Source organism: Dermacentor andersoni, chromosome 2, assembly GCF_023375885.2.
Source record: "Dermacentor andersoni chromosome 2, qqDerAnde1_hic_scaffold, whole genome shotgun sequence".
NCBI classification, from domain to species: Eukaryota; Metazoa; Arthropoda; class Arachnida; order Ixodida; family Ixodidae; genus Dermacentor; species Dermacentor andersoni.
Genome location: NC_092815.1, coordinates 115,943,917 through 115,962,395, shown reverse-complemented (window position 1 = coordinate 115,962,395; position 18,479 = coordinate 115,943,917). Strand labels below are relative to the sequence as shown.

Genomic DNA, 18,479 nt, shown 5'->3' with positions numbered 1-18,479 from the left:
AAACCGAAATGGATGGTTTAGACAGTAACTGCGTCAACGTCAGGCTGGGTCTTACTTTCCTTTACACGCTGCAGACAACCAGAAGAAAAGAAACGGAAATGTTGTAGTGAGAAAATACGCATCACGAGCTCTTTTTCAACCGGTCTTTGGACGAAGCTCGGCTTCGGTTGTTTGAGTCATCTCGTATTCACACGTGCATGTTAAGGGCAAGAAAAAACTGCAGTTGAGAACAAACAATTAGGAATGAAAGAGGCAACATTCACAAATGCATTGGCGTTTCAGTAACTTTTTTACAAAACCGCTGTTTTATGCATTGTAGCTAAAAAGTAACTGGAACGCCTGTGCATTTCGACACACATTTTGAAAATTAATATCTCGGAACTGGTGCTGTTTAGAGAAATCGCTCAAAGTGGATACGCCGTGCGAACTCAGTGGCTATAATTCGAAGCTTGAAATATTTGGTGTAAAGTAATTCATGAAAAAGGTAATTTGCGTAATTACTTTAATAATTCAATTGAACATCTTGGTGTCTCACGTCGCAGAGAGGACAGATACACAACTGGTGTTTAATGACTCCCTCGCACCTACAGGTGTTCCACGTCCGGCTATCGGACATTCTAATATACGGTAGGAGTAAGCATTCGTAAAACCATTCTCAGCCACAAGCGTCACAGCAACGTTGGTTCGCAGTGTGAAATGCTAGATGGTGGTTGTAACCGTAACTAGGGGCAAAGGTTACGCAGTCAGCAATTGAAGGCACTTGGAGAACTCCAGAAAACTTGTGTCTTTTTGCAGGCATGCAGACATCCTCATCAAAAGCGTTGAATGCGGCTGGGTGTCTTCGGGGGCAGACGGGACAGCCTTGTCAGGAAGGTCGTTGCCGACGACGTCAGCGTGAGTAAGACGCAATGGAAAGGTTGTAACATTCCCTGTTACTATATCGTGATCGTGAATTTTCCTTCCCTCGGATGCCAAGTGTTGGTATGCTAGAGGATATGCACCAGACTGAAGTCAGTGAAAAGCTTCTTTAGAATTACAAAATTTAACTCATTTTGGAGCCGGTTTATCGGCGACGTAGTTCAAAGTGGCACGGACGCCTGCAAGTTGTGTGGCCGTAGATGCTATCAAGTGATGTCAAGCGATGTTGACTGTGATCTGCTTTGCCTGAACGACGAAAACAGCTTTAAGCTCGTAGGCAAAGTAGAACCATCTCTCTCTCTCTCTCTTTTATATGTATATATATGCGTGCTCTTAGTATGCCTAGCGCAGTAATAGCAGCGTGCAGTTGGTTCACAGCCAGAGGCAGATGATTGCCATATTTAATTTCAGCAATAGCTAGGTTTTGTTCAGGCCGTTGTAGGCACCACAACAAACATGAGAACTTGGCCACAGTTGTATAAGCTGACTGTATACACTCTTAATGAACGCTAACCATTTGCGAGAAGGTCATCTTATTCATTTATTTATTTATTTACGAAATAATGCAGTACTTTTGAAGACCGAAGCAAGAGGGTCAAGTTGCATGCAGAACAAAATTTTGGTTGCAATATACCAAAGAACTGCACAACATATTGCAAGAAGCACTTAAAAAAAGAAATAAATATAGAATGCAGCATTACACAAACAATGCAGCGAAATAATTTAGTGCAACTACACTCTCTGGCGTTGCTCACATGTTCAAAATTTATCTGCAGGAAAACTTGGGGTAAACCATGGCAACCTATGCTGCAGCTGTATAAGGTACTGCTCCGGCGACTTCTACGTTACAGCGTGCCAGTCTTGTCAAACACAAGCAAGACGAACGCTTGCTCTAGGGAACAGACACAGCGAAGTCGTACGCATGTGCAAGGGCTTCCTCGGTGCACCTCAACACCAGCAAAAATTGTGCTCGCGAAAGATCATATGATTCAGAAGCATGTTGCTGTTGACTGTCTCAGAGCGCACATTTGCCATGGGTCTGGAATCCCGGACCGTCATTTAGCTTTCCCGCCAGACGTCAGAAATATCAATCCACGAAAAGGGTACAACACTCTTTGTAAACAGTATCATTTGCTAAAGATTTATTGCAGCCAAGGAACGACGTCGTGATTTATGATGCCGTATCATCAAGAAAGAACGTCGTTTATTTTAATATATTACTTTTAGGAGTTAATTTGTTAGTGCCTTTAGACGATACCGGCTACTTATTTTCTCATAAAAATTGCAGATACTAAACCACATATTTTTTGTTACGTAAGGGATATTTTTTGTCATCTGAGGCTCTACAATTTACCGTAAGCTGCGGTGCTATAGGTCCTGTGCTGTACACCCCCTTCTACGATCATTCGAGTGATAGTGTCATCCACGATTGCACGAAGAGTACTATCTGCGCCGGAATCGATGTTTTACAGCGTGAGCTGTTATGTGCTCCGTCCGATAGCCGTTTCGATTGGTGACGTTTTCCGCCACCGCAGCCGCCGACATCCGTTGAAGATATCGCCAGGGAATGAGGAAAAATAATACCCAGTTCCCCCCTTTATAGAACCCGGACCCTCTGCGTGGGGTCAGCTATTCTACAACTGCGCCACTCCAGAGCTTGCTAGCTGCTGCGGAAAGATGTTCTATACAGGCGTCCTTGCGCGTGAGCATTAACGTGATGTGAGATGCACACCGCTCAGCGTCGATGCGAGTAATATTTGTGCTGCGGTTGCGTTATATTCTACAAGGCGTCATGAAATTTTAGTATGGAGTCACTCCTCCAGCTTACACTGTGACTGTGCTGAGTGTGCCACCCAGACCTGCTTTTTTTGCACCTATTACACAACTTTAAACCGAAGAACAACACTCACATTTCTTTGTGGCACTTCTGAGAAGAACCTGTCGTGTATATTAAGGTATTTATCTCTCTTGGCTTTTTTTTTCACACGTGTTTAAAATTATTAAGGTTTCTGTTACATCATGTTTGATGCTCCTACCATTTGAGCTCTAGATGTTCAGCTTCTCAATATCGTAAGCGCCGCACCAGAAAGGCAGGAGCTAGCACATAAAAAGGCCAGGATAGTTATTGTCTGTAATTGCAGTGTTTACGAGTAAAAAAAAAATGTTACATTTACCGAAGGTCCATCAGAAATGCCATGTCGTCCGTAGATAAACGAGCTAGAAAACGGAAAATGACCAATGAAAGTTGATGTGCAGGGAACACGTAGTAGGGAGCAAGTACCGAAGAAAGTCTGGAGATTCAATGGGGACAGCTATTAAAAAATAAACAGAAATGTTTTATTTTTTCTTGTAAACACAAAACATGAAGAGAGTGAATTCAATTCTAAGGCTTAGAAGATACAAAATGAAGTATTGTTAGCATTGTTTCAATCGTTTATACGCTATATCCAACTTTCCACCTTTATAGCAAATAAGGTAGGTAGAATGTGCATGAATATAATAATAAAAATTTCAATAGTGCCGTGAGACGCATTACTTGAAAATAATACTGTTGTGTAGTCCTTACTCTGGGTCTATATAACATTCCCATTCGTTTGCCAGTATTAGCCATACACAGATTACACGCAAGGACGCTGGATGCGACAATGCAAATTAAACTATTGCTGGTGTACATACAGAAATTCTCCCAAGCGACTTAAGAGATGTCAACAGTTAAACGAAAATACAAATTTGAAATTTCGCGTATAGAAATATTTCAGAATTACAATACTTTCATGGCTAACCGTCTGCATTGTTCATGCGAGTGCAGAAACATACTTCGGACGTATCAATGTCCAGTACAAAGTTTAATGGACTGGTGTGAACGGCACTCCCGTACAATTACCGTTGATTATAGCGGCATCATCTAGTAATTGCGGAGATGGGAAAACAATATTTCGAATGCGACGTGCGTCTGACGGAACGAGAAAACAATAAAAAAAGTGTTGCTAGACTGTCTCACAAAAAAAAAAAAAGTCACGAGGAAATGAAGTTTCTGATATTTGCTGACCACAACCCCATCTTTGAGTTCAGGATAACCATTGTAGCAGTCTTAATGATTGACCGTAAACGTGTGGATGGAATTAAAGAGCGACCGTTATTGATCTTGGAGATTGGCTAAGGCGAGATCTCTGCGTTGCATTCTGAGCACTAGCTTGTCTTAAGGCAGTCTAGATGTACAACGCAGAATGCGCTTTCCGCTTTCCAACCGTGCAGTGCGGCCGAAGCACGCATGAGCTCAAGCGGAAAAAAGTCACCAAGTTATCTTTCTATGATGATGAGGTGTGCGTGAAGCTTAAGTAGTCCTTCATCACGCCGAGTGTAGTGCAGGAACCATGAAATGCCCCCGTGCAGGTGACTCCACCGTGGTGGGCGTACTTCGCCGGATTTTTATTCTCCGCCTATCGCATGAACTGATTCCACTGTGGAGACATCATAGGCCGGCGATACACACGTGCCGGGTGCTAGCCAAGCCAATCTAAAATATGCGAGACGAAGCGGAACCACCAAGTCTCGGCTGATATTCCGTCTCTCCCTTTCTAACCTGAAAGCAAACGGGAAGCGCGAAAGGAGTCTATCGTGTTTCTAAATGTATCGTGTTTCGTGTAGGATGGGTTCCGTGAGCAAAGCATGAAAGCGGTTGCCCGGAAACCTCTAACTTCTGAATTTTCAAGGAGCCATATCAAAGCATCCAAGGAAGGCGTTGGAAAACTAGCCGAGGAGCGAATATATTTGAAAGTTGGCACGAGTGGTTTGTTCGTGCACCACGTGGCTTTAATGAGTCTCCTAATTTGATTGTGCCTGTGTGCAAACTGTCACATTGTTCCTCAATTATTTTATATCCCAAAGGCAAGGGAATGTGTAAACAGCTTCCAGAATAGACAATCACTGTCGTTATTGCGACGATGAACTGACGATATAACAGCTGACGTTTCCGAATCAAGACGATACGCAGAAAAAAAGTTGGAATGATATTAACTGTCATCAAGATTTACAAAATAAATGTTTCTTTTTAATATTTCTAGCATGATTGCCGTCTCTATAGTAGCATGATAGGCATGCTGCTTGGCAAAGCTTCGCAGGATTCATTAAAAGCACCTGTCTGCTTGTTTTGGGGATAATTTTTACCTGGAATAACCGGTTGTTGCATGGGCCAAGTACATGATGGGGGCTGACAACTTTCAGCGGCATTGGAATCTGTAGTAGGCCGTAACGGCCTTTAGTATTCCGCTATCAGTATTCCGAAATAATACGCAACGTAATCTTCAGGTATAGTGGTGATGAAAGGATAATAGACAACAGAAAAATATCTATGGCATGGTTGGCACTAAAAGCTTTATGGCAGAAGTTAGCAGAAATCTTATAAAAGAAGAAAATGCAACCAGCACTTTCAAATAATCACCGTATCTATACTAAACTAAAAAAACACACACTCATTAGGCAGCCCACCGATGGTTCTCTGGTTTATATGAGTGGTAGCAGGAAGTAGAACTGATGGGACGTATTGAATGCAGTGTTGCCAATGCATCGTTTCATGTCTGGTGCACGAGAATCGATTGGTAAAGGTGACCAGCTTGTTATCGGCTTACACCTCTCTTTAGTAATAACATGAGGCATTTCTTTGTGACACTTATAAAATTGTATCGTGCTCATACTTTTACCACGTAAGCGGTTTTTCGCCAAGTCTGCAGCAACCTTCCGCTACACTAATGAAAAATAAAGAAGCTTTGCCCTCGCTTTACATGGTGGAACGTGGCCTGCCTATATGCCTGTTTGCTTGAGGTCGAACGTGTATTCGTTTCTACCCGTCTGCGCCCTTCACGAGAAGTGATGGTGTTGCATGCTTTTGCTAGGCTTGTTTTCAACGCAACAGCAAATTTAGGACGCTATTTCGGCGGTCTTCTTGAGATAGGTTCTCAATATCAAGTGGTGAAGGCCCAGCCTATGTTCACAAATACAGACACACTATGTCTCTCCAATTGAACAGTGGCGCCTTCTGTCGCGCTACGGCAAAACGCATTGAAACACGCCGTTGCAAAGAAATGGGCATCATTTGAGCCGTGTGATGGCAGGAAAGATGCCATCGCTACTGTTCGTAAAAGGCAGAAAAATGTTTAATGGCAATATCGAATTTGACTTATATTAGTATTTGGATTGACTGCTAAGCTAGGAAAAATAAAAGAATAAGGCATTATGTCTCTGATATTTTGTTTAATTAAAGACTTTTTCTCTTCATTGGGCCCAATATTAGGGTTGTAATCAACGAGGTGAAGAAGCCTTTCAGGACAAATATTGCGCAAATTAATTTGTTTAACTCTTGAATTATCGAATCGTTTTTTTTTAGTAGAAGGTTGATTCAAAGATTCGTCTTGCATAGCTTTGGTACACGTTTTATGAAAAGCCTTTTCCTTGAAAAGGCCATTATTTGCCGCTGATTATTATAATTATTCAGCATACGTGCTTTGCACCATCGAAACCGTCAACACCTGATGCTGGTACAAAAAATTGAAACTTGTCGCTTTGGACGCTGTCCAAGACTGCGTCGCAGCCGTTAACCCACATCGGCCTTCGAGTGTCATAGACAGACAGACAGACAGACAGACAGACAGACAGACAGACAGACAGACAGACAGACAGACAGACAGACAGACAGACAGACAGACAGACAGACAGACAGACAGACAGACAGACAGACAGACAGACAGACAGACAGACAGACAGACAGACAGACAGACAGACAGACAGACAGACAGACAGACAGACAGACAGACAGACAGACAGACAGACAGACAGACAGACAGACAGACAGACAGACAGACAGACAGACAGACAGACAGACAGACAGACAGACAGACAGACAGACAGACAGACAGACAGACAGACAGACAGACAGACAGACAGACAGACAGACAGACAGACAGACAGACAGACAGACAGACAGACAGACAGACAGACAGACAGACAGACAGACAGACAGACAGACAGACAGACAGACAGACAGACAGACAGACAGACAGACAGACAGACAGACAGACAGACAGACAGACAGACAGACAGACAGACAGACAGACAGACAGACAGACAGACAGACAGACAGACAGACAGACAGACAGACAGACAGACAGACAGACAGACAGACAGACAGACAGACAGACAGACAGACAGACAGACAGACAGACAGACAGACAGACAGACAGACAGACAGACAGACAGACAGACAGACAGACAGACAGACAGACAGACAGACAGACAGACAGACAGACAGACAGACAGACAGACAGACAGACAGACAGACAGACAGACAGACAGACAGACAGACAGACAGACAGACAGACAGACAGACAGACAGACAGACAGACAGACAGACAGACAGACAGACAGACAGACAGACAGACAGACAGACAGACAGACAGACAGACAGACAGACAGACAGACAGACAGACAGACAGACAGACAGACAGACAGACAGACAGACAGACAGACAGACAGACAGACAGACAGACAGACAGACAGACAGACAGACAGACAGACAGACAGACAGACAGACAGACAGACAGACAGACAGACAGACAGACAGACAGACAGACAGACAGACAGACAGACAGACAGACAGACAGACAGACAGACAGACAGACAGACAGACAGACAGACAGACAGACAGACAGACAGACAGACAGACAGACAGACAGACAGACAGACAGACAGACAGACAGACAGACAGACAGACAGACAGACAGACAGACAGACAGACAGACAGACAGATAGATAGATAGATAGATAGATAGACAAAATTACATTTTCCGATGAGCCAATGTACCAGTGTTGGAAACATTACTGCTGGGGAAATGTTACCGAGTGCCTCGTTGTCTTTCGAGCGATTTGAGATGCCATCGTGCAATACAAGAGCCTGGACTCAGCTCCATCTATCACATAACCTACTACTGCTTTTTGTTTCGTTGTTTGGAGTGCATTGATGATGATAGTGAGCGCGGAAGAAGGAATGCATTTTTGAGCACTCTAGGCCTGAGCGAACACGAGACAAATGAAAAGCAATAGACGGTGCTATCTAGATGCGGACGAAACACCTAAGACAACACTACGCCGCCATTTCTAGCGCCGTCAAGTGTTTTAGATATGTCTGAAGAACTAACTCGATTTCTCAATCGCTCTTCGCGTACCGAAATAGCCAAACCTCGTGCGTTGTATTTTTTTGTCAAGTTATGCGGGGATTCTGTGCTGATTGCCGCAAGAGCGGGCAGCCCCATTGCCGCGTGTGGTACGGAAGAAGAACAATAGCAGGATAAGTACATCTCTGAGAGTGGTTATGTGCCGCTGTATCCCAAGATCTACATCTACAGTATTAGCTGAGGTCCGAGTCACCCATGCTTCGGGCCGGCAACTTCCCCAGAATGTCCTTCTCGCGCGAGAGGAAAGATACCCGCCTTGTTCTCGAGTTCCTGAGCGGAAGTTCTTCGTTCCACCAGGTCGAACTCGACGAGTATTACACCAGCGTCCTGTCAGCTCATTACTCACTCAGCAACTCCAGCAGCACAAGCCCCCGACTCGCGCTGGGTTCGCATGGGCTTATATGTGACTGCAGAGGAACATCTTAATACAGCAGTCGCGACTACTAAGACGACGAAAGAACTACAACGCTGCGGAGCAACATGAAACGAAATTAAAATGGTGTGTTCAACCTACACGCAGATGTATGGTAAAAAATTACGACACAGTAAAGAGCATACTTGTACTGACAAATTTCAGGCTACAATAAACAGCAGATTCTGAATTGAAGCAATATCCACGGAGTGTCAAGTCCGAGGATGCTCTTATGAAGTTCTACATCAGGATGTAGAATTTTGAGCCAATTATGATCATTCCGACCCGATGCTGAGGCTATCAAAGGCAAGAAGAAATTTTTCGAGCTTTAATTAGCAGATGTTAGCTTCATAGGAGTATATCCAAATGTATTATAATATGATGCCAGATAACAAAAGAAAAATGTCAGCACTTATGCAACAAAACTATTGCTGCGCTGCCTTAAAATTAGCTTAAAAAGGCACCGAAAACTTAATGTTATCTTGATGAATATTTCAACATTACGCTCTCCCCTGTTCCCTTAGTACCCGCGTCTAAACGTGGCTACAAAGTGCTCAAATTTTTTGCACATCTAGAATCGAACATGAAGACCCACAATTTACTCGTAATATGGCAGGAGAAAAAAAAGTTACTGTATGTATTTATCGCGCACTTCGTTTAATGAAATGAGCTATACGCGTACACGCTATGCATACAGCGTTGTGTTCGCGCTTTCTAATTACTCAAGACCCGAACTAAATAAGAGTACATTTCTATCAGAAAAGTAGTACAGTAAATAAAGGTAGCCTATATTTGTAGAGTTTAAATACGAAAAGCAGAGGAAAACGTACCACGCGCTCATTTTTGTGCACATGTTCTGCAAGGGCTTTCGTCTATGCCTCAGCTAGCTGATGAGCACTTCACAAATCTAATCAGGGAAGAGGATGCAGCAAACGTCCTTTTATTTATAGCCGAACGGTTGTTGTCACAATTCTGCTGAAAGTTACCAGTCTAGCAAAGTAAGAAAAAAATTTATAATCAAAAATAAGGCAACGTTTAAAGCTCTAGGACCTGACGACGGAGGCTAGGCGGAAGGATAGGATAGGAATAAACTTTATTTGTCCAACGGTTGTTGATGTTGGTGCCCGGGGCTAGGCTGCCAGGGGTCCATCGCCCGAGGAAGATCTATCGAGATCCTCGGCAACGGCCCTGGCCCTGGAATTCTTCGAATATTCGTTCCTCGATGCAGCAGCTTTCTCATTTCGGAAGCACGTCGCCAAGCTCGTCGCAAAGTGCCTAAGAGTGTCAGCAGGCTCTCACGTGCGTAATACTTTGTTTACCGCCGTCGTGTCGCGCTCATTGTGCGAGTTCGCGCAGACCCCGCAAGTTCTGAAAACAGCAGCAAATAAGCTTCTGTCTGCAGGCCATACAGCAGTGCGTTCGTCTCCATTCATGTGCGTGTGCCCCTGAGTGCGCGTGAAGAAGCGGCGACACCGATAAGAAAACGGGCCCGCGGCTAAATTAGTTTTCGTTTCTGCGCAAACTGAGGAGCAAGAAGTCGGGTAAAGGCGCGAACCGGGGCCCGAAATTGCCATATCCAAGCCCTGGGAATATGCCCGGAGCGCGTGTCAGAGCACTGAAGAAAACGCTGGTTCTGTTTTTTCCCCTGTGGTGGTAAAATTCAATTAGTGGAGCAAGAGACGAGCATTCTTCTGAACTCCCACGTGCTGATAGTTATTTTATTTCACTTCTCTGCCGTATATTGTTCTATGAAAGTGAAATGACGCGCTCGCTGACTTCTAGCATTCCTCCCTTGGCGCTATAAACAAAGAGAATTAATTTAGTAGCGAGATGGGGCCACGCTTATTTCTGGCCCTGGAGCACATTCTCTTAGTAATTAAAATAATTATTTGAATTCTGGGGCATTACGCGCTATAACCATGATCTGATTACGAGGCGCGTCATAGTGGGGCACCCCAGATTTATAGATATTTGTTACAGTGAAGCTGTCTATAGGTAGGATCTGGCGGATCGCGTCCGCGCGTAGAGCAACAATTTTTCATACGTGGGCCGATCCCAAAGATAGTGAAATGTCCAGCCGACCCGCGGAGGCGGTAAAGCAGGCGTTAAGCACTCCCCATACGTCGTCCCATCCTGAGGAAACTCAAACGCCGGGCCGACGCGCGGCGGAGGTGCAGTTCTCCATTAAGCGGCCCACATACACAGCTTTGCTGGTCTTCCTTCCTCACAGAATTGAGGCGAACCTAGTCTTTTTCGTTTTTTTATTCCCCTTGGGCTTCTTTAGCGGGTACATCAATCAATGTACACGAGCACTTTTTTATTTCGCTTCCATCGGAATGTGGCCGCCCCGGCCGGGATCGAACCACTCTCTCGTTGTCCACACATATATGCGCCGAACTTTGAATAACTATACCATGACCTATCAATTTATTAACCACCAGAGCATACATATAGTTAAATATAGAACGCTATTGAATAGTCTATCCATATTCAATTGACAGAAGATATAGAAAAATAATGATTGTGATCCGACGTACACCTTGGAGCATACGTGTAGTGAAGCGGTTAATCATTTGCCCATTTTATTCTTGCACCTTCGGCGAGGCGGGAAAGGGCGCACCTGCACGTGCTCTCGTGCACCCGTGCTACAGAACGTGACACATGTCGAAATCGTCTCAAAGAGAAAGTTGCCGTTGGCACAACAAAAGTACACGTGCGATGGGGGCCTAACGTTGGAGCATTGATTTGCTCTACTGGGGGAGTTGAGGTTCGATCCCATCATCAGGCACGAAGTTCGACTTTCTCTTTTATATATGGACGATTATTTTATGTATGAGCACCCTGCAGCACGAGAGTTCGGGAGGATTCACAAAGATAGCGTCGCTTTAAAAAAAGAGGACAAAAGAAAAAAGATTTGTAAGAGCACAGAAAAGTCGGCATAAGCTAGCTTGCTCTGGTTTACTTCTGCACTGTGGTAGGAAGTATAGACATCCGCGCCGATAGCCCGGCGTCTATGGCATTGCGCTGCACAACTCGATGTCCCGGGTTCGGTCCCTACCACGGCGGCCGCATTTCGACGGGGACGAAATGCATATAAGCTCGTGTTCTCAGATTTACGTTACGTTACCTCCCGTTAAGCAATCCAACTTTATTCGATTCACCCAGTGACAAATTCGAAAGTATGTTGTAGTGTCAAGTCAATGCCAACGCAAAAGTAATTTGTCTTTTTGAATATACTCGAACAGTAATGTTCTTACGTGCTCCACTGTCGTGCCGGTGATCAATGTATTTTTTTTACTCGAATAAAGTGATATAAAAGTAAACACACGCAGTTTACATGGTTCTAGAAAATACAAGTGAGGACATGTTCGAGTGCTTGCCGTTTCATATGCGAGTGACAAGTTCCGCTACAACTTTGTCTTGTAGATTCTCCGAAACTTGCATTGCGATACTGTTCGTTCGCATTTTTCAACGTCTAACATTATTATAGGCGATAAATTTAATCGCTTTTCTGTATTCTCTGTACATCCCTGCCGAACAATTATTTTGCCTTTGCGTCGCAATAGCGGGTGTTCCTACATCTCGTGCTTGATTTTTTTTTCGTAAGTTTCTTAGTGAATGGTCTTTTAGGTGCATAGCGTTTAATGTGCATTGATTGCTGAAGATATATGCCCACTTATATACGTGAAAAATATATTAAGCTTCCTCGGCTGTGTGCGAATGCAAAACGATCAAAGCATCCTGATAAAATAAATGGTATATCCATTCATTCATTAAAACCTCTCCTTAGGCACATTATAAGTTTTTCTGCAAAATTTTGAAGAATTACCTGAATATAGCTAACCACTTACTATTACCTATGCATAGTGAATCTTGTGCATAGCGAATTATGGTGAAAGATGGAGAGAGAAGGTAGAGAGGTAAGCAGTACACGAGCAGGGGGAAAGGGATTAAGGGATGAAATGAATCAAAGTTGAAGGAGGAATGGAGAGGGAAGGAAGCATTAGCAGTGCGAACAAGTAGGGCTGCTTATCACGCCTACAAGCGGTCAATGAAGCCAGTAGATTTCATGAACTGAAGTAAGGGCTCGGAAATCGCAGTGTTCGAGCCGCCTCTGCTGTTTAATTACTCCGATTCTGGCAAATCGGGGTCTAGATAGGAGAAGCGGGAAACTCTCTAGGCTAGACATAGATGTACAAATACATGCATCTAGCTGTCACGTCTATCCTTCGCGTGGTTCGTTCGTTCGATCTTTTGGCTCAGTAGCGCCTTTCACTTACACCTACAACACCTACACCAAACAACCCCTACCCTTTGTGTTCCTAGAATAGGAAAGCAAGCGCTATGGGGTTTTACTGGTTCAAATTTATGTCACTTGGCGTGTAAAAAAATGCACCAAAATTAGTAGCAGCGTCGTTTGTAAGCATGGTAGGAAGAAGGCGGTGGCCAATTTTCTAGGTGCATATAAGAATGAGCTTGTTCATCTGATTTGCTCCAAAGCAGTTTTTTCATGCAGCTGTTTGTGGGGCGCACGAGAAAGTTTATGCTAACGGAACACGAGATCAGACATTCAAATCCACTTCGGTAAACGCACCGGCTACAGATTATTAATGTCCGGTTGGGCACGAAAGCTTATGCCACTTCTGAAATCATACATAGAATGAGAACTAGACGTGGTCGCCAGATGTAACTGTGGCTTTGGCTCATCTGAGGCGGGGATCAAAAGATACCCTTGAATGGAAAGTCACTCGTCTGGAAGTGCCGTCAGCGGAAGGAGAATGGACGGTTACATTCCAAGCAAACCAAGGCAGACATTCCTTGGTTGCGGTATCATCACGAAAATGGCGTGAAATTCGGACGTGCGACATACTTTTCTTTTGTTTATTTGCTGCTACGCTCATATAAACATGAACCACTGAGGCAATTGTCATAGAGTGGCTCATTGGAAGGAATGCGGGAAAACTTGCCATTTCCTGCTCAGATAATGAAAAAAAAAGACTACAACAAAAAAACGAAGGAAGAAGCTAAGAAAGTGAGGAAGACATAAAAGGATCCCTGCAGCTTTAGTGTGTGTCAGGAAGGCTCTTTGCTTAGGAAACACCGAGGCAACTTGCAAAAACGGCAGTGGTTCTTGGGCGTCGTTGGGAAATATTTTACGGTTACTCATAACAAGAGCGCCAATGTACGCTGTTGTCCTGTTCCTATTATTGCCGCTGTGGTGTTCAGTCGCTAGCGCAGTTTTTTTGTTCATATTTCTTTACATACATGGTATCGTAGTATAGTTTTTGCCTCACCATGCTGTCCGTAAACTCTTCGCTTGTGGCGAAATCACTTTCCGTGGCTGTTTTCCTTCGACTTTAAGCCATCTAGGGGATGTAGTTTGCCTGCCTGCAAGTACTCGAGTGCCTTCCCTCGGAGAGCTTCTGTCGTAAAGCGAATGTCGGGAAACGACGACTTCCGGGATATTGTATTAGCCTTCTTGGCCGACGTCGCCTTAAATTCAGTGAGAAGCCTCAGGAACGTGGCATACTTTTATAAAGGGACCGAGTGTGCCATTCTTCGCGCCGTGTAGAGAGATCGCTTATTTGAGAAAGTCGCATTACTCTGCGCCTCTAGAAACGAAGAAGCCTAAGTAAGGCAGTTTACGCCAGAAATAGAGCGGCACACTTCAGGAGGTTCCGTTTTTTTAATGTTTAGTTCATTTAACTTGCAGGACATGCGAAGAAGATATAAATGGCGTGTAACCCTGAACACTAGCGCGAATTTCGCTTCTACCACGCCGGGATGGGTGCGACCCCACCAATTAAAGCCAATTGACAGTGCGCTGCATAAAACACCTAGCACATTTTTTTGAGAATCGCAGAGTATCTGTAAGTTTCAATTTTCCGCAATAATTAAATAACTGTAAAACGAAGACGCGGCATCGTCCTGATTATCGAAGTCCACGCAGTGGCATTCCCAAAATGTATTTTCAGGGGGCGGGCTGCGGTGGCGTGATATATACACGTCCTGTTCTTGGAATATATGACGTGTGGGTATAACCTGTCATATGTAAAGTTCACCCGCCACTTCCCTATGACACACTGGACATTTTCAGCAGAAGGCACTGGATTAGGCCGTAGCTTGATGTCGCTCCAATCAAGTCCAGTTGTTTTTACAGAATAATATCCAGTCTAGCGCACACATTTCAGTGTTGCATAGCAGGTGACATTACAGTTGACGTTGATCGCCCTGTCTATTTATTTATTTAAAGGTACATCACAGGCTCCGGTCGGAGCATTGAGTGATGGCGGATTACAATAAAATACGTGATGAGCATAAACAATAACAAAGAAAAGTAACAGTAAGCAGAACGAAAGAATGAAATATTATACAGTCTCAGTTCGTAAAATGTGCATATAAGCGCTCACGGAAATGTTCGCGGTTAGTGATTGAAACAATGGCATCTGGAAGATCGTTCCAAAATGCGATGGCTTGCGGCAAAAACGAAGAATTGAAAGCTTTAGTTTTAAGAAAATGTGCGCTTGATGTTGAGGTGATTATGAAGGCGTCTGGATGTACGTAATGGTTTTTCAAGTGGCATTTTGCAACATATACGAGTGAGCGACATAGGGCGGTAGTTCTCCACCATATTTCTGTTACCGTTTTTAAACACTGTAATTAGTTTTCGAACTTTCCTATCAAGTGGAAGATGGCCTATTGATAAAGAATTAGATAAAGATGTGTTATAATATTTTACTAGAGATAGACAATGTATTCTTCAAGATTTTAGAACATATGTTATCGGGACCAGCAGAGGAAGATACTTTAAGGTTTGTAATGAGGCATGCGATTCCTTGAATTGTGATGGTAATGGGCTCCATGTATCGAAATTCATGATCAGGAATAATGGGCATTTTGGAATGGCCTTCAGCAGTAAGCAAAGACGAAAAGAACTCATTGCTCTCTTGATTTGACAGCTCGATTTGGTCATCATTTTCTAGTGACATGTGATGGATAGTGCTGTCTGGAGCAATCGTTCGCCGAAACTTTCTAGGATCAGAAGCTAGTAATGAAGGTAGGTCACGGGAGTAGTACTTGTCCTTAGCCGAGTTTACTTCAGTGCAGTACTTCTTTAAACACTTTTTATAATCTTTATAGTCTTTTTGATAGATGACACCAACTATGTTGTACACGAAAACAAAGGCTGGAGTGCTGCTGCTTTTTCCCACATAAGAAGTATACGCTTTAGGTGCACAACTTGAAAAATGCTGTAATGGTCAGATGCGGTATTTTTGGTGGCTATATTGATTCCTTGGATTGATATTGATATTGGAATCTGAACCTGGCAACGTTTAACGCTTGAACGTTATCTAATGAGGCGAGTCTAGCAGTGCTATTGGAAGGGTTAGAGGGCAGTAAATGGGATATGATAGGGCTCAGTGAAGTTAGGAGGACAAATGAAGCATATACAGTGCTAAAAAGCGTGCACGTCCTGTGCTACCGGGCCTTAGCGGAGAGACGAGAACTAGGAGTCGGATTCCTGATTAATAAGAATATAGCTGGTAACATACAGGAGTTCTGTAGCATTAACGAGAGGATGGCAGGTCTTGTTGTGAAACTTAATAAGAGGTACAAATTGACGGCCGTACAGGTCTACGCCCCTACATCCAGTCATGATGACCAGGAAGTCGAAAGCTTCTATGAGGACGTGGAGTCGGCGATGGGTAAAGTCAAAACAAGATACACTATACATATGGGCGACTTCAATGCCAAGTTGGGCAAGAAGCAGGCTGGAGATAAGTCAGTGGGGGAGTATGGCATAGGCACTAAGTATAGCAGGGGAGAGTTATTAGTAGACTTTACAGAACAGAATAATATGCGGATAATGAATACCTTCTTTTGCAAGCGGGATAGCTGAACGTGGACGTGGAGGTACCCGAATGGCGACACTAGAAATGAAACAGACTTCATACTCGGCGCTTACCCTGGCATCATACAAGATGTGGACGTGCTCGGCAAGGTGCGCTGTAGTGACCATAGTATGGTAAGAACTCGAATAAGCCTAGACTTGAGGAAGGAACGGAAGAAACTGGTGCATAAGAAGCCGATCAATGAGTTAGCGGTAAGAGGGAAAAAGACGAATTCCAGATCAAGCTACAGAACAGGTATTCGTTTTTAACTCAGGAAGAGGACCTTAGTGTTGAAACAATGAACGACTATCTTATGGGCATCATTAAGGAGTGTGTAGTAGAAGTCGCTCATAACTCCGTTAGACAGGATATCTGTAAGCTATCGCAGGAGACGAAAGATCTGATCAAGAAGCGCCAATGTATGAAAGCCTCTAACCCTACAGCTAGAATAGAACTGGCCGAACTTTCGGAGCTAATCAACAAGCGTAAGATAGCTGACATAAGAAACTATATTATGGATAGAATTGAACATGCTCTCAGGAGCGGAGGAAGCCTAAAAACCGTGAAGAAGACACTAGGAATCGGCAAGAATCAGATGTATGCGTTAAGAGACAAAGCCGGCAATATCATTACTAATATGCATGAGATAGTTCAAGTGCTGAGGAGTTCTATTGAGATTTATACAGTACCAGTGGCACCCACGACGATAATGGAAGAGAGAATAGTCTAGAGGAACTTGAAATCCCACAAGTAACGCCGGAAGAAGTAAAGAAAGCCTTGGGAGCTATGCAAAGGGGGAAGGCAGCTGGGGAGGATCAGGTAACAGCAGATTTGTTGAATAATGGTGGGCAGATTGTTCTAGAAAAAATGGCTGTGGCTTAGCTAAGGTTAAGCCCAGGATGCGAAGCATACTAGCCTTTATTTTAGTTGTTGAACCACTGTTTAGCCTGGTGAACTGCTGTTGCTTGGCTATATTTGGTTCGGCTAGACGAAGAAACAACTCATGCGTTACTCTGCTTCGCCTTCAAGAGTGGAACGCGACAGCGTTCCCGTCGACCCGCCAAGTGGTGTAAGACAATGGGCTATGGCGCAGCGACTACGCGCCCCGCCTTGGACGCGGTGAGCGTCGGGCAACGCAGCGTTCGGCGCGGCAACGAAATGTGCGCCTGAGCAAGCGACACACGCCTGAGCCTTAGAAACAGCTCGTTTCTAAGGCAACACCGCATTCACTAGAGGCGCTTTTGTACCGCTTTGAAGCATCGTACTCGTGGCTCAGTGGTAGCGTCTCCGTCTCACACTCCGGAGACCCTGGTTCGATTCCCACCCAGCCCATCTTGCAAGAGTTGAGCCAAAGCCACCTAGAAACAAGCGCAGCTGCTTATATACCGCCGCGACGCCGCGAGCGACGGCGCGAGTTGGAGCCCCGTTTCTCCTCTGTCGTGACGTCACGGTCTCACGTGGTCAGCCTTGAAGCCGACACCGCCGCGCCTGAGGAGCTGGGTTGAGCTCTAGTAATATGCTTCGCATAAAAACTGGCCACCCTGTATACGCAATGCCTCATGACCTCGAGCATATCGGCATCTTGGAAGAACGCTAACATAATCCTAATCCATAAGAAAGGGGACGCCAGAGACTTGAAAAATTATAGAGCGATCAGCTTACTGTCCGTTGCCTACAAAGTGTTTACTAAGGTAATCGCAAATAAAATCAGGAACACCTTAGACTTCTGTCAACCAAAGGACCAGGCAGGATTCCGTAAAGGCTACTAAAAAATAGACCATATTCACACTATCAATCAGGTGATAGAGAAATGTGGGGAATATAACGAACCCTTATATATAGCTTGCATTGATTACGAGAAAGCGTTTGATTCAGTCGAAACCTCAGCAGTCATGGAGGCATTACGGAATCAGGGTGCAGATGAGCCGTACGCAAAAATACTGAAAAATATATATAGCGGCTCCACAGCCACCGTAGTCCTCCATAACCTCCATAAACAAAGCAACAAAATCCCAATAAAGAAATGCGTCA

The 18,479-nt window shown here is 44.3% G+C and overlaps 1 long non-coding RNA gene across 1 annotated transcript in view; it reads left to right on the top strand.

Annotated features, from left to right (window-relative positions):
* Positions 1 to 804: 804 nt before the first annotated feature.
* The window catches only part of LOC140215947 (uncharacterized), a 521,743-nt gene continuing 504,068 nt past the window's right edge, over positions 805 to 18,479 (top strand). The window contains exon 1 of the long non-coding RNA XR_011892548.1: positions 805 to 894. This is a non-coding gene — a long non-coding RNA (uncharacterized lncRNA). The remainder of the gene's footprint in view (positions 895 to 18,479) is intronic.